The sequence below is a fragment of the Ochlerotatus camptorhynchus genome, unplaced genomic scaffold, assembly GCF_037179485.1.
Source record: "Ochlerotatus camptorhynchus isolate MF236.1 unplaced genomic scaffold, CSIRO-AGI_Acam_v1.1 ptg000539l, whole genome shotgun sequence".
In the NCBI taxonomy this organism is placed as follows: Eukaryota; Metazoa; Arthropoda; class Insecta; order Diptera; family Culicidae; genus Ochlerotatus; species Ochlerotatus camptorhynchus.
In genome coordinates, this window is record NW_027041022.1 from 675,768 (window position 1) to 687,941 (window position 12,174).

General features: G+C 37.2%; 1 protein-coding gene across 2 annotated transcripts in view; it reads right to left on the reverse strand.

Moving 5' to 3' along the window:
• Positions 1-12,174, reverse strand: part of LOC135713136 (potassium voltage-gated channel protein Shaw-like) — a 399,326-nt gene that overhangs the window by 314,003 nt on the left and 73,149 nt on the right. For both annotated transcript variants that reach the window (XR_010518710.1, XM_065236251.1), the window contains exon 3: positions 5,347-6,122. The gene's annotated coding sequence lies outside the window, so the exon portion shown is untranslated. The remainder of the gene's footprint in view (positions 1-5,346; positions 6,123-12,174) is intronic.

The following is a 12,174-nucleotide window of genomic DNA, read 5'->3' on the forward strand; positions in this document are numbered from 1 at the left end:
TCGGTGATTGGCACTAGATTGCGGAACAGAGACCGACGTTAAATAAAGAAAAGAAGGTTTTCCTCGCAAGGATTTCGCAATGTTCGGCAACATTACATTGTGCAACGATGTAATCATATCTTTTTGAATACGGTTACTTGTGTACTGGCAATTTTTGGCACCTGTGTTTTTCCAGCACAGGATCGTAGTTAGCCACCAACTGGGTGGCACATTTTCCTCTCCTTCCGAATGTTCACGAAGTGGTCGGCCACCTTTGCAAAGTATGCGCACAATATCGATTAATCGTTCCATACCTATATAGCGATTTTGTAGCCGCTTTGCCTTACTAGCAGCAATCATACCTCTTTTTTTGGTGGTCCAGTTCTTCCTGATTGACTTCCTGATGATGGTGGTCCAATTCTTCCACGCGTCCATACTACCAACATGGGTATCACTGCGATTGTGTTTGCCCAGCATCTCGGTCGTTAGAAATTACCTGCGGAATTCTCTTGAAACTTTGTTTAAAATCCATTTGGAATTTCACTCAAAAATTGATTTTCTCGGTATTCTTTTCGAAATTATTTTGGAACTATCCGCAGGACGAACTAGAAATTTTACGTAGAATTTTCTTGGAACTCTACCCAGAAATAACTGTCCTAAGAATTCAATATCTTTGAGGTTCTTCTCGGAATATTTTAGAACTTTTTTTTTCTCAGAACACTTTGGAACTTAAATTCCCTTAAAATGTCAGAAGAATTTCCTCTGTATTCTCCTGAAATTCTTCCTAGAATTAGCTTGAAATTATCCTCGGAATTCCCTTGAAATTTTTCCCAACATTCCTTTGGAATTTCATACAAAATTTGATTCACTCGGTATTCTTTTCGAAATTATCTTGGGACTATCTGCAAGATTCACTAAAAATTATTTGCAGAATTTTCATGAAATCATCCCCAGAAATCTTTTCTTTTGGAACTGTCCTCAGAATTTAATACCCTTTATGTTCTTCTCGGATATCAAGTTTAATGTGTCTGTCCATTCACCAAAACGTTGCAGTTTTTCTACCAGAACTGTGCAATTTTTAGATCAGGAATTTTCAATTAAGCTTGCACCTCCATGCAGCAGCATGTTGCAAATCATACACCAGAAATTTTCAACACAAACTTGCCCCCAGAAAATGTAACACCAGAAAATTTGAACTGACCAGAACGATGCAAATTTTCCACCGTTAATGTTCAATTGAAATTGCTTCTCCAATCTTCTTATTGGTGCCGATTTACTTTTCCATTTTCCACCAGACATTTTCAAATAAAGCTTGCCCCAATTTTCATATTTTTCATCATAAATTGTCAGCAGAGCAGCTTCCCTCCAATCATCAGAATGGTGCAAATTTTACACCAAAAATTATTATTAAAATAAGTTTCTCTATTCAGAATATTTAGGACCAAACATTTTCCGAAAAGCTTGCCCATCCGTTTACCAGAACGGTGCAGATTTTCCAATAGAAATTTTAAATTTAGCGTAATTTTAAATAAAGCTTGTGCCTTAGTTTACCAAACTAGTTCTAGTTTTCCACCAGAAATTTTGTGTTCATTTTATGTATTAAAGCGATGCAAATTTCGCACTAGAAATTTTCAATAAAGCATGCTTCACCAGAACGGTGCACCAAAAATTGTCAGTGAAGTTTGTTTCACCATGCACCTTTTTGTAATCGGTCAAATGCTTTAATTTTAGATATAAGACATTTAACATATTTGACTCGACCTTCGCCGATTTGCATGAAACTTTGCATAATTGTGTGTTATGGGCAATCATTCAGATTTTTTCGAAAATTTGAACATTTTGGAGCTTATAACTTTTTTTCAAAACGGCGTCTTTTAAATTTTTCAATAAATTATAGCACGAAAATCAACATTTCTGATTGAAATGACGTCTGAAACAACGTTGCTTAGGAATGTTGAGTCGTTCTGTGAAAAATATTCACTAAATATATTTTTTTATATAAAAATCTGCTATTTCTCAATTTTATCCAGATGAACGCGTCACGGTACTAATTAGACCTGTGCGCCGATCGAAATATTTTCGGCAGCGGCGTGGCGGCGTGAGTTTATGTTTAAAGATTTAGAAAAAAAAAATACCTCCAAACCAATCGCACATGGACAAAAAAATAGTTCAGATTACTCAAAAACGTTAAAACTAAGGTCACTCATAGTTTGAGTAAATTATCCAATACTTTGTGAACTAGTAGACAGAATAGCATAAAATCATTTTTCGTCATATTCGAGATGTTTTCCTTGGAAAATCGTTGGAAAATTTACCCATTCTATGAGTGATCTACGTTTTCGCGAATTTGAGTAACCCGAACTCAAATATGAGTAACTTTTACTCAATTTTGAGTCGTTCTCATTGGCCATGCATGTGGTATTTGTTTATAAAAGTATGTCAAGTGCTTGTTAAGATTGCAGGGGGTGAAGCCATATGGTAAAGTGTTACAACCCTTTTATTAAGTATAAGAAAAGTACGTTATGTAGGGGTGGATATTATTTAAAAGCAATCTGTTGCATTATGTAACATTTTAATGGCCTCTAGGAATTGTTTCATTTAGACGGGAACAAATCACAAGTTTTTATTTTGTCACTCGATGCTCGCACGAATCGAAAGGGGGAGGGAATTTAAAAATCAACAAACAAAAAAAAACATTGAAAATTCATTTAACATCACATATATATTTCAAGCGTTAATTATTACTTACTTACTTTACTTACAAGTAACTTACAAGTCTTATACTTCTACTCTGATGATTTTATTATGTGTAACACTTACTTTCAAAGGACGGTATCAAAATCCAACTTAGCAGAAAAGGAAACCCATATTTCTAAAAATATAGTTTTCGAATCACAAACCCGGTTCAACCTTCACGTATGGAGGTCAATTCAATAAAATGTAAGCTTATTTTTCAAAGATATGGATCGAAATGCAATTTGGCAGAACTAAACAACTAAATTTTTATATAAATACGTATGGATTCAGCAATTCTATAAAAATCCACGACTATTTGTATAGGAAGGAGCCAAAATCTAACTAGGCTGAACAGGAAACACAAATTTCTATGAAAATACGTACTTTCGAGAATTTAAACCTGGTTTTCTAAAAAAAATTGCATTCTTCAAAAAATTAAATATCACAAATGAATTCAGCAAGGTCCAGTCTATAAAATCTAAGCCCATTTTTCAAAGGACGGAGCCAAAATCCAGCTTAGTTGAACAGGAAACTAAAACTTCCATCAAAATACGTATTTTTGTGAATTTAAACTCCTAAAATTAAAAAATTCAGCCCTGACGTATGGATCCAGCAAGGTCCATTCTAAAAAATCGAAGTCTATTTTTCAAATATCGAAGCCGAAATTCAACTACTTTTGGGAATTTAAACTCGGTTTTCTCAAAAATTGAGAAATTCTATCGTCACATTTGGATTCAGCAAATTCTATTCCATAAAATACAAGCCTATTTTTCAAAGATAGGAGCCTAAATTCAGTTAGGCAAAACATAAAAATTTAAACCAGGTAGGTCTTTCACGTACGGATTCAGCAAGTTCCGTTCTATAAAATCTAAGCACAAATTTCAACAAAAGAACAGAAATCCATCCTGGCTTCAAAAAAATCTACCATCACGTATGAACTCACACAGGACTATTCTTTAAAATACAAGCGTGTTTTTCAAAGGACGGAGCCAAAATCCAATTGGCTGATCAAGAAACCCAAATTTATATAAAAATAAGTACTTTCGTGGATATAAATCCACTTTTCTCAACAATTGTGCATGCTTAAAAAAATCTACCGTACCATGAACACACGAAGGTCCATACATTGAAATGTCAGCCAAATTTTCAAAGGAACAACGAGGAAGGGGTCTAGGGGAGCAGAATCTACGTTAAAAGTTAATAAAATCACTTCAGGAAAGCTCAGACTAACATTAAATATAATTCAATCACTCAATAGAAAAGTTTGGACTCCCCAAGAAAGGTATTGAACCACTTCAGAAAAGGTTGTAAGCCGTTTGGAAAATTTAAGCTAAAAAAGTGGCGGTTCACTTCGGAAAATTCTACACCAGAAAAATTTTGAGATTTGTTCCGGCCTTATTGAGCATAACACGATATTAATATGACAGCGATAAATGATTACTTGTATTACTTGTACTACTCTGATACATATTTGAATGTACATGCATTGTAGTCATATAACTTTTTGTTTATGTATTTGAAGATGATGTATTTTGAATACACGTATAATCCCGCACAACTTGAACCTGTAAGAGGTCAAATATCAACATGTTGTTAATAATAGGCACTTATTCACCTTTATTTAAATCCGATCCGAATGATTCATTCCTGAGTGCTTGATCGAGAAAGTGCAAACAAACGTCAAAAAACTATATGACAATCACTGCATCACACACAAGTTCTAATTTCAACAAAGTCAACATGCTTTTTACCAAAAATTTCGTTAAATTAAAAGGTCTGCTCTGAAGTTCTACAAGCTTGTCTGAAGTTTTTTGTTTTCAATATTATCCTGATGATGTTTTGGAATTTTCCCTGAAATTAATGGAGTTGTAATAAAGATCCCATAAGTTTTCTGTGTTTAATGTTCCCAAAGCTCTTTGAACTTCCCTGGACTTTTTTAGGCGTCACTGAAATTTTCGTAACTTTCTGAAGGTTTTTACTGTTTTCTTCAAATTAGTAGAGCTGTACTAAACTTTGCAGAATTAAAGTTTTCAGAACTACTCCAAATTTTACGAAACTTAGGCTAACTAACATAGCATAAAATAGTTTTTTTTTTAAATGTTTAGAATCTGTTCATGCGGTGAAGCATTAGAAATTCTGCATTTTTTATAAAAATGTTCAAATGAATCTTAAATCTCCCGGATGGGTGAAGTTAACCCCCATTAGCTCAATCAATATCTACCACTGGTAACAATACTCATTGAAATTCTAAACATGCATCGCCATCCTATACGCTATCCACAGTAATCCAAACCGTTCAATCAACCCAAAAGTAACCACTCTATTACTATTTCGCCGCAGGACATCTGCACTGTGCGCTGACAGCTTCTTTATCCGCATCATTAGTAATCAACTGCTGTGAACATACCCGCACACACACACACACACAGACACACCTTCACCGAGAGCCCCGTCCCGTCCCTAGGGTCGAAAATGAATTATGAACGGAACTTTTTCCCGCAACCCTCATCCAAACAATCCACGATAATACATTGCCCCCGACTCACTCAAGGACACAAAACGAAAGCTAACTTTCTTTGAGTGAACCACCCAAGGGGAAAACCCATATCGGCGAAGAAAACTTCCACCTACCTTCTTTGTATTCGAGGACGAGTTTGACGTTTTCACTTCTGCATCCACACAGTTCAGTCCGGCCCCACGATCGATCGATGACTTGTGGGCAGCCTCCCAAATCTCAAGGAGAGAAAGTTTTCCGCTTTCAGAACGGTTCTTATAAGCTAGCAAAAACTTCACTCCACCTACGATTTTTTTTTTTCCACCCGCTTGAACAATTCGTTGCTTGTGGCACAGCTTTTTCCCTTCAATGAGTATTATATTTGCACTCCCTTTTGACAATGGAAGAGATTCAATTGCAATGAAGAAATCAAATTTCCAGTCAAATTTTGTTTTCACAACTGCCAATAATGTAGTCTAACACGTTTTATTTCCTTTCAAGCATAGTGATCACACTTCCTCCGAATTCTACTTCCACAAACAAATTCTATTCCCTTGTCGCTTCACGACACAATATTGTAACCGCGATGTTTGCAACAGATATGCAATTTTCCCCGATTGTACCACGAAACTAACCGCGCGAAAGCGTGAAACTCATCAGACATGGAAATCACATTCCACCGGAGGCGACGTAAAAATGCATTTCCGCGAGCAATCACTACCTACATCACATCGCACTCTCCAGGCTAGCTCCAGATTGCTACCGACAAGCATGCACAACTAGCCGACTACTAGCCGAGATTGACGGTTTCGCTTGTTTAGTAGAGCGCTGCGCACTGTAACTAGCGTTGTTGATGTTGTTGATGACTCTGTGGCTGCTGCTTTCTGCCAGCCAGTTGTTTAACTCGTGTAAACTGAAATTAGAGAAAGTGGAATAGGAAAATATTAGTGTATTCCTCTGCCTGGTAGGTTGGGTAGGATGGTGCAAAACGCACCGTTTTTGCAAAGTATTCAATTGATTGTGTATGGATGCTTAAATCAAGGAGAAAGTAATGAAGGATGGCTAATTACAATGTTTTCTTTCAAGATCGAGTGATTTCGAAATCCAAAACGATGGTTTTTTCATGTTTTAAAATGGCATTTTTTTTTTTTAAATGGATATCAAAATGATAGAAGGAGAAAACGCCTGATTCATGGTGTAATATGCATCACAACATTGGGGCAAGACGCACGACAACATTGGGGTAAAATGTGCTGCTTGATAGAGATAAGTGGAAGTGACCCTGCCTGCGAGTAAAACAAGCAAAGGCATGAGGTGTTTGAAATAAATATTCCTTTGCTTTACAGCATATATAAGGTCTCAATAGAGTGTCACACTGCTATTCATAAAGTAAAACATCTAAAGTGAAAAGTGAATTCGTTCCATTGGCGTAATTTGTAGTCGATAATTTTAACAAAACTATGTCAAGTTTTCCACATAAAACATTTTTTTTTAAAACAGAATTGGTAGGACGTTGTTTACCCCCCTGATGATAATAGGTTAAAGTATTGCCGAAGCCAACTTTTCCCATATGCCAATATATGGTTCTATCATCAGGAATTATTTGTGAAACCTCCAGATGAAAACAGGCACAATCCGTTACCAGGAAAAAAACATCTGGGGAAAAGTTATCGTTGTTCTTCCGCAAGTGGGCATTTTACCCCAGGGGTGCATTATAGGCTCTTCTCCCCTATACTGTCGATGGTGGAGGAGAGAAATGAAATGCGATGTCGAGATTTTTGCTGGGTGGTTTCGGCTCCAGTTCGGATGGGCGGTTGGGCGGGGGTGGTAAAAATAGCGAGTGTTTGTTTATGCTACTTTCTAGCGCACGGGAGTGATGGTTACACATACTAGGTGTTCGGAATCAGAGTACGGCGGGAAGGTTGATGCAGGAGGGGTGGTGTTTGATCTAATGAGATTAAACATGCATTTGCGAGGCTTAATCTTGCGCGCACTACATGCACGGGAAGACTTCGGAGCCGAGCATTATAAATTTAAATTTTGTTAATTATGTCGCATATTGTGTGTAGGCGGAGGCAGTGAGATTTAGATTAAGCGTAGAAACGTGAAGATCGCGGTTGGAATAACATCTGAGAGCATCACTTGAAAATTTATTCCTGCGCATCGAATCGGAATTAGTGAGGGTAAAACAATGTTAAGCATGTTTTCCAGAATAATTTTCGTTGTTGCAGTATAATTAGTAATTATTAAAACATCTATTTGTTTATAGAACGGAACGAATATGATAAAGGAAATTGATGCAAATTTATTACTATAATTGAATGAAATTAAACTGTATTTGCTAATAATGCAAAATATCGACCGTACACGACGAAATTAACAAAACAGCAGTCACTATCAAGAAATGAAAATAATTTGCAAAGTATGGCATGTCATTTGTTAGTGACAATGCTGTTAGAAATGCACATTTTTTTTCCTTTTGGTTTGTTTTTTCCGTCGATCTTGTTTTCCGTGCTGAGCACCAATGCTACCGACGTGCCAGGAAGGCAGCTCCCACACCTGGACCCTATCTATCGACCCATCAACTCATGAACCGGGGACCAACGGCTTTACTTCCCATTCCGAAGGAAGGCGTAATCAGAGATGTTATGCCTCAGAACATCCCGGTGGCGCCGACTGGGATTGAACCCAGGCCTGCTGGGGTGAGAGGTAATCACGCTTACCACTACACCACCGGCGCCGTTCAGTCAGTCGATGGTGTGTTATAATGCAATTCTTCTTTACCCAACTATTGTGTTGCTCCTCTCGTCATGACCAACGTAGGCATCTTAGAGAGAAAGCATTTGACGAAAACATTGGACAGGGGAACGTCTCTTTGCTTCATTAATTTTGCTTTAATAATCAAATGGCATGATGACCTAAGATTAGAAAAATGTAAATATTATATGCCTGTGGACCGAAGAATAAGGAATGTATGGTTAATATGAACATGTGCAAGTTTTGTTTTCATTGAATTTTTTAAACCAATTATCGATGAACATTTCAAAAGATCCTATCTACTTTAATCGATTCTCTTAATTGACTTTCTCTTTTGATAACCACTGCTATGCAAACAGATTTTACGTTATTTTTACCATTTAGTTTCATAAAGGAGGTTCTTATCAAGTGTCAAAATCATCAAATACAACAGTGAAAGGTTTTGCAGCTAAGTTATTAACGAAAGAGAATGTCGATGAAGAGTATCGATAAATGCAGATAGAGCATTTTGAAATGTTTATCTAGAATAATTCTGTTTGATTTGTGTTGTTTGATTTTGACGGCTCCATGAATTTAGTTTGCTTAATTTATATAATAATTATATAAATTAAGCAAACTAAATTCATGGAGCCGTCAAAATCAAACATCCATGACTTCAAGAGAATGAATTACAATAACATAAACAGAAATTCACATAATTACACTTTTTGTTATTAGGTGAAACTTTGTCATTGAGTGCAGTTTCGAACCCCTTTCGATACGGTTTTGTTATAAGTTTGCTCTCTGTTTTGTGTGTGCGTTCGCTTTTATATTTTTCGGCTGTATTTGCCTGATAAGCGCTGGCACTCTGCCTCCCGGACGGTTTTTTTCCTCTGTTCGGGACCTAACACTACTGCGACCAGTAAATTGATCTATTGTAGTATATCCCGTGTCCTTAGTTTAGTGCATGTCGTATTACTCCATCACTATTGAGAAATGATGAAGTATTCGATTTTTTTACAGTTGCCACTCTTGCATTTATCGCAAGGATCCGACTCTAATTGAAAGGTCCCGCTATTTATACCCTTCGGAGTGTTGAAACACCCTCCAAAGGCGCGCCCCTTTGTCAGTCAAAATTGGATTCCTTAGCAACAAAATTAAGGTATGACACCGATAATGACCATGCATCATAACCCTAGTCTAAATCACTTCAAACTAGGGAACAACGAATAGAAGATTAGGAATCACATAGATGAAGACAACTAACTCATTTTTTTTTCTTGTTTCAAGATTATCCTCGGTAGACAAAGCCGAGTCTTGTCACTATCAACAAGGCATACAAAGTAATAAGGACTAATATGTGTTCCTTGGATTACTGAAAAATCCTGTTCCCCTAGTTTGAAGTAGCCAGGACTAGGAATCGGTAATAGATCTTACATCCCGTAACGTACCACGAAAAGGTGATCTACCTTAGTTACGGGGTCTCCCAAATGGTTATATGGTGTGATTGGTGGTTTTCTCGCTTTCCGGGAAGTTTTAGAATCGAGAATGAAAACGTGGTTCATCATGTTTGCAAGCATTAGAAGAGATGTCGCTATTTGCGTTGTTTGATTTTTCTTCCGGACCAGAAATTTGTGGCATCTCGAGTGATAATTTTTAATTTAAGTTTATTTACGCGCTGTAAGGTGCGTGAAAGAGCTCGGCACGGTCGGTGTTAATGTTGGATCGCTCGCAACTATTTTTGAATAAAATTAAGTGTTTTCGACCGAAATTGATATCGAAAGTGTACCTAAATTCTGCACGTGTTTCGGCGTTGGGCGTGGTGAAATTCGTGCCTTCCGGGTTGATTTTCAGTGGTGTGTAATAACAAATTTGTTTTTGACTCAGTTCCCACCTGGATCGGGTATCAAGATTGGGCCTGTTTGTTGTCTGTCAAACGTCAGTGTAAACATTTGTTTTTGTAACCTGGCTCGGGTTGAGGTTCGCACTGACGATAAGCTGAATAATAAACAAATTCGCTATAAGTGTGCTTGTGATTTTCATTGCCTCTCGGTAGGCCAGTTCATTGTGTTCGGATGTCAAGCTTTCGGCGGGTAGTTCTATCAAGAGTCTTGTCACCGTGTGCGAGTTTGAACACGGTCCGGTTGGAAAATTAGCCGGGGAAAGTGCTGATAATGTATTCGTCGCGAGTTTTGGTGGTGATTCGGTGGCTGTCGTTGCCGTGAATCAGTAAGTTTACGACTTGCAAAAGTGCTGTCTACTGGTCTCTCGCAAGTGTCGGAGATTATGAGCAAACTGAAGGATGCCTCGCTGGATACGCCAAAGACTGAACGGGCGGTAGCTGGTGGCCGTGGACGGTTCCTGGGGAAAGCACTAGATGCGAACTTTCTCCCAGATAACCATGGCAATGCATGAAAATTTGTTTTCGTCGAACGAAGTATTACAACAAAGGTAATTGCTTATACGAAAGTTTGAAGATACAAACAGGTAAGCACAAATCATCGGCAAGAGACGTGTGTGTGATAAAATTTGCGAAAAAATCTAAGGGCACCGGTGGGATTTGAAACCACAATTCATCACGAAACGATTGCTTTCCAAAGTCAACAACGCATCGACCGAAAGAACTGCTGATGAAGAACAGTGAGGAGGACCACACAATGGTAGCTGCTGAGTAAACAGACGATCGCGTGATACACATTGAGAGTGGTCTGCTTTTGTCGAGAGCCGAGTGAACACTGACCCCAGACTATTGTGCGGTTGCAAATTTATGGCGAGTCTTTACATTCTACTTCTTAAAAACTCATTGGCTCTTAAAAAAAGTTTGATACATTCAATTCAATTGCATAACAAAATCTGGATAGCATTCCCCAGTCATAATTTTTTTTAACAAAGTAAACAGAATAGGGTTAACTACCCCATTTCCGGCCTATTAAGCACTATTCGCAATTAGTCTTTTTTAATCTTGTGTAGTTTAGCCCCAAACGGAATGTTATTATTACTGGTGGCTTCCAAACTTATTTACCTTTCCGTACATACTGTAAGATTTGATAAAAAGAAACAATTTGTTGAGATATTGTTAAAAGTCTAACACTGCTTCTTGACGCCAAAATCGGCCTACGGATTATAAATTCGGCCTAACGCATTGAAACGCCAATGAATTGACTTCGGCCTATCGGATGAAGATAAAGATTGATTCGGTCGGAGTGCGTCATTTCTATTTCAGAATATTGGGTGCAAACATTCATATCATGCGTTATTATTGACTTCGTTCGGTAGCATTTGAACTAAAGTATCGTACCAGACGCATAATTTCCTTGTTAACGCCGAAATTATGGCTTTATTTGATGCTTTCTGCTTGATAGGCCCACAATGGGCACTCAGGCCAAAGCAGTTTTCTACCCTATCAACTTCATTATTTAATTATCTTACATTTCTCTTCTACATCTAGACCAACAATTGAAATAGACGTAAGCAATATAACACCATCATCTGATAGAGCAAACTTCCTTTATCGAATGGCATTGTTAGTTTGCGTGAGAGTGTTTTGATGCTCGAGAATTTTGTGTTTAAAGCCATTGTTTACGTTTGGTGGCCTATTTCATTTGTTGGTCTAGACATAATGTGCATGTGGTATTGAAAGCTTAAGGGGGGAAGTACAATTAGAATTTTTTTTTTTCGAAAAAAATTTTTTTGGCTTAATTTACTCTATATGTATCTGGGAATGAGCCTTTAAAAGCATAAAGCCGTCCGGAACTTATTTAAAAAGTTATACGCAATTCAGTGAGTGCATGTCAAATGGCTGAAATGCGCGTGAGGAACTTTAAATGCTTCTACTGAAAAGTAGTGTTTTCAAAATCGCCGTGCAATGTACAGGTCAGAGTTTTCATTCAAATCGATTCCGGTTTTCTGTTTTATGTTCATAATTAAATTCTCCACAACATGAATAGAAAGATTTTTTAGATTTGTTTGTTATAACATGTTTTTTTTTTTATAAACAAAGTCGAAAAAATAGGGTTTTCAAATTTTTTTGTGAAAAAAACATTATTTTTACATACGAATTAATTCATGTTGTGCGCTGTACCTTCAAATTTAATGTCCTGTTTTTTTTTTGTTTCAGACGTGATCATGGACGTAGGGACTGCACGGCGCGAAGTGCTGCTTTAAAAAATTGACTTCACATTATTTATAATAATTGGGCTAAATTGCAAAATTTAAAAAAAATGTCACTG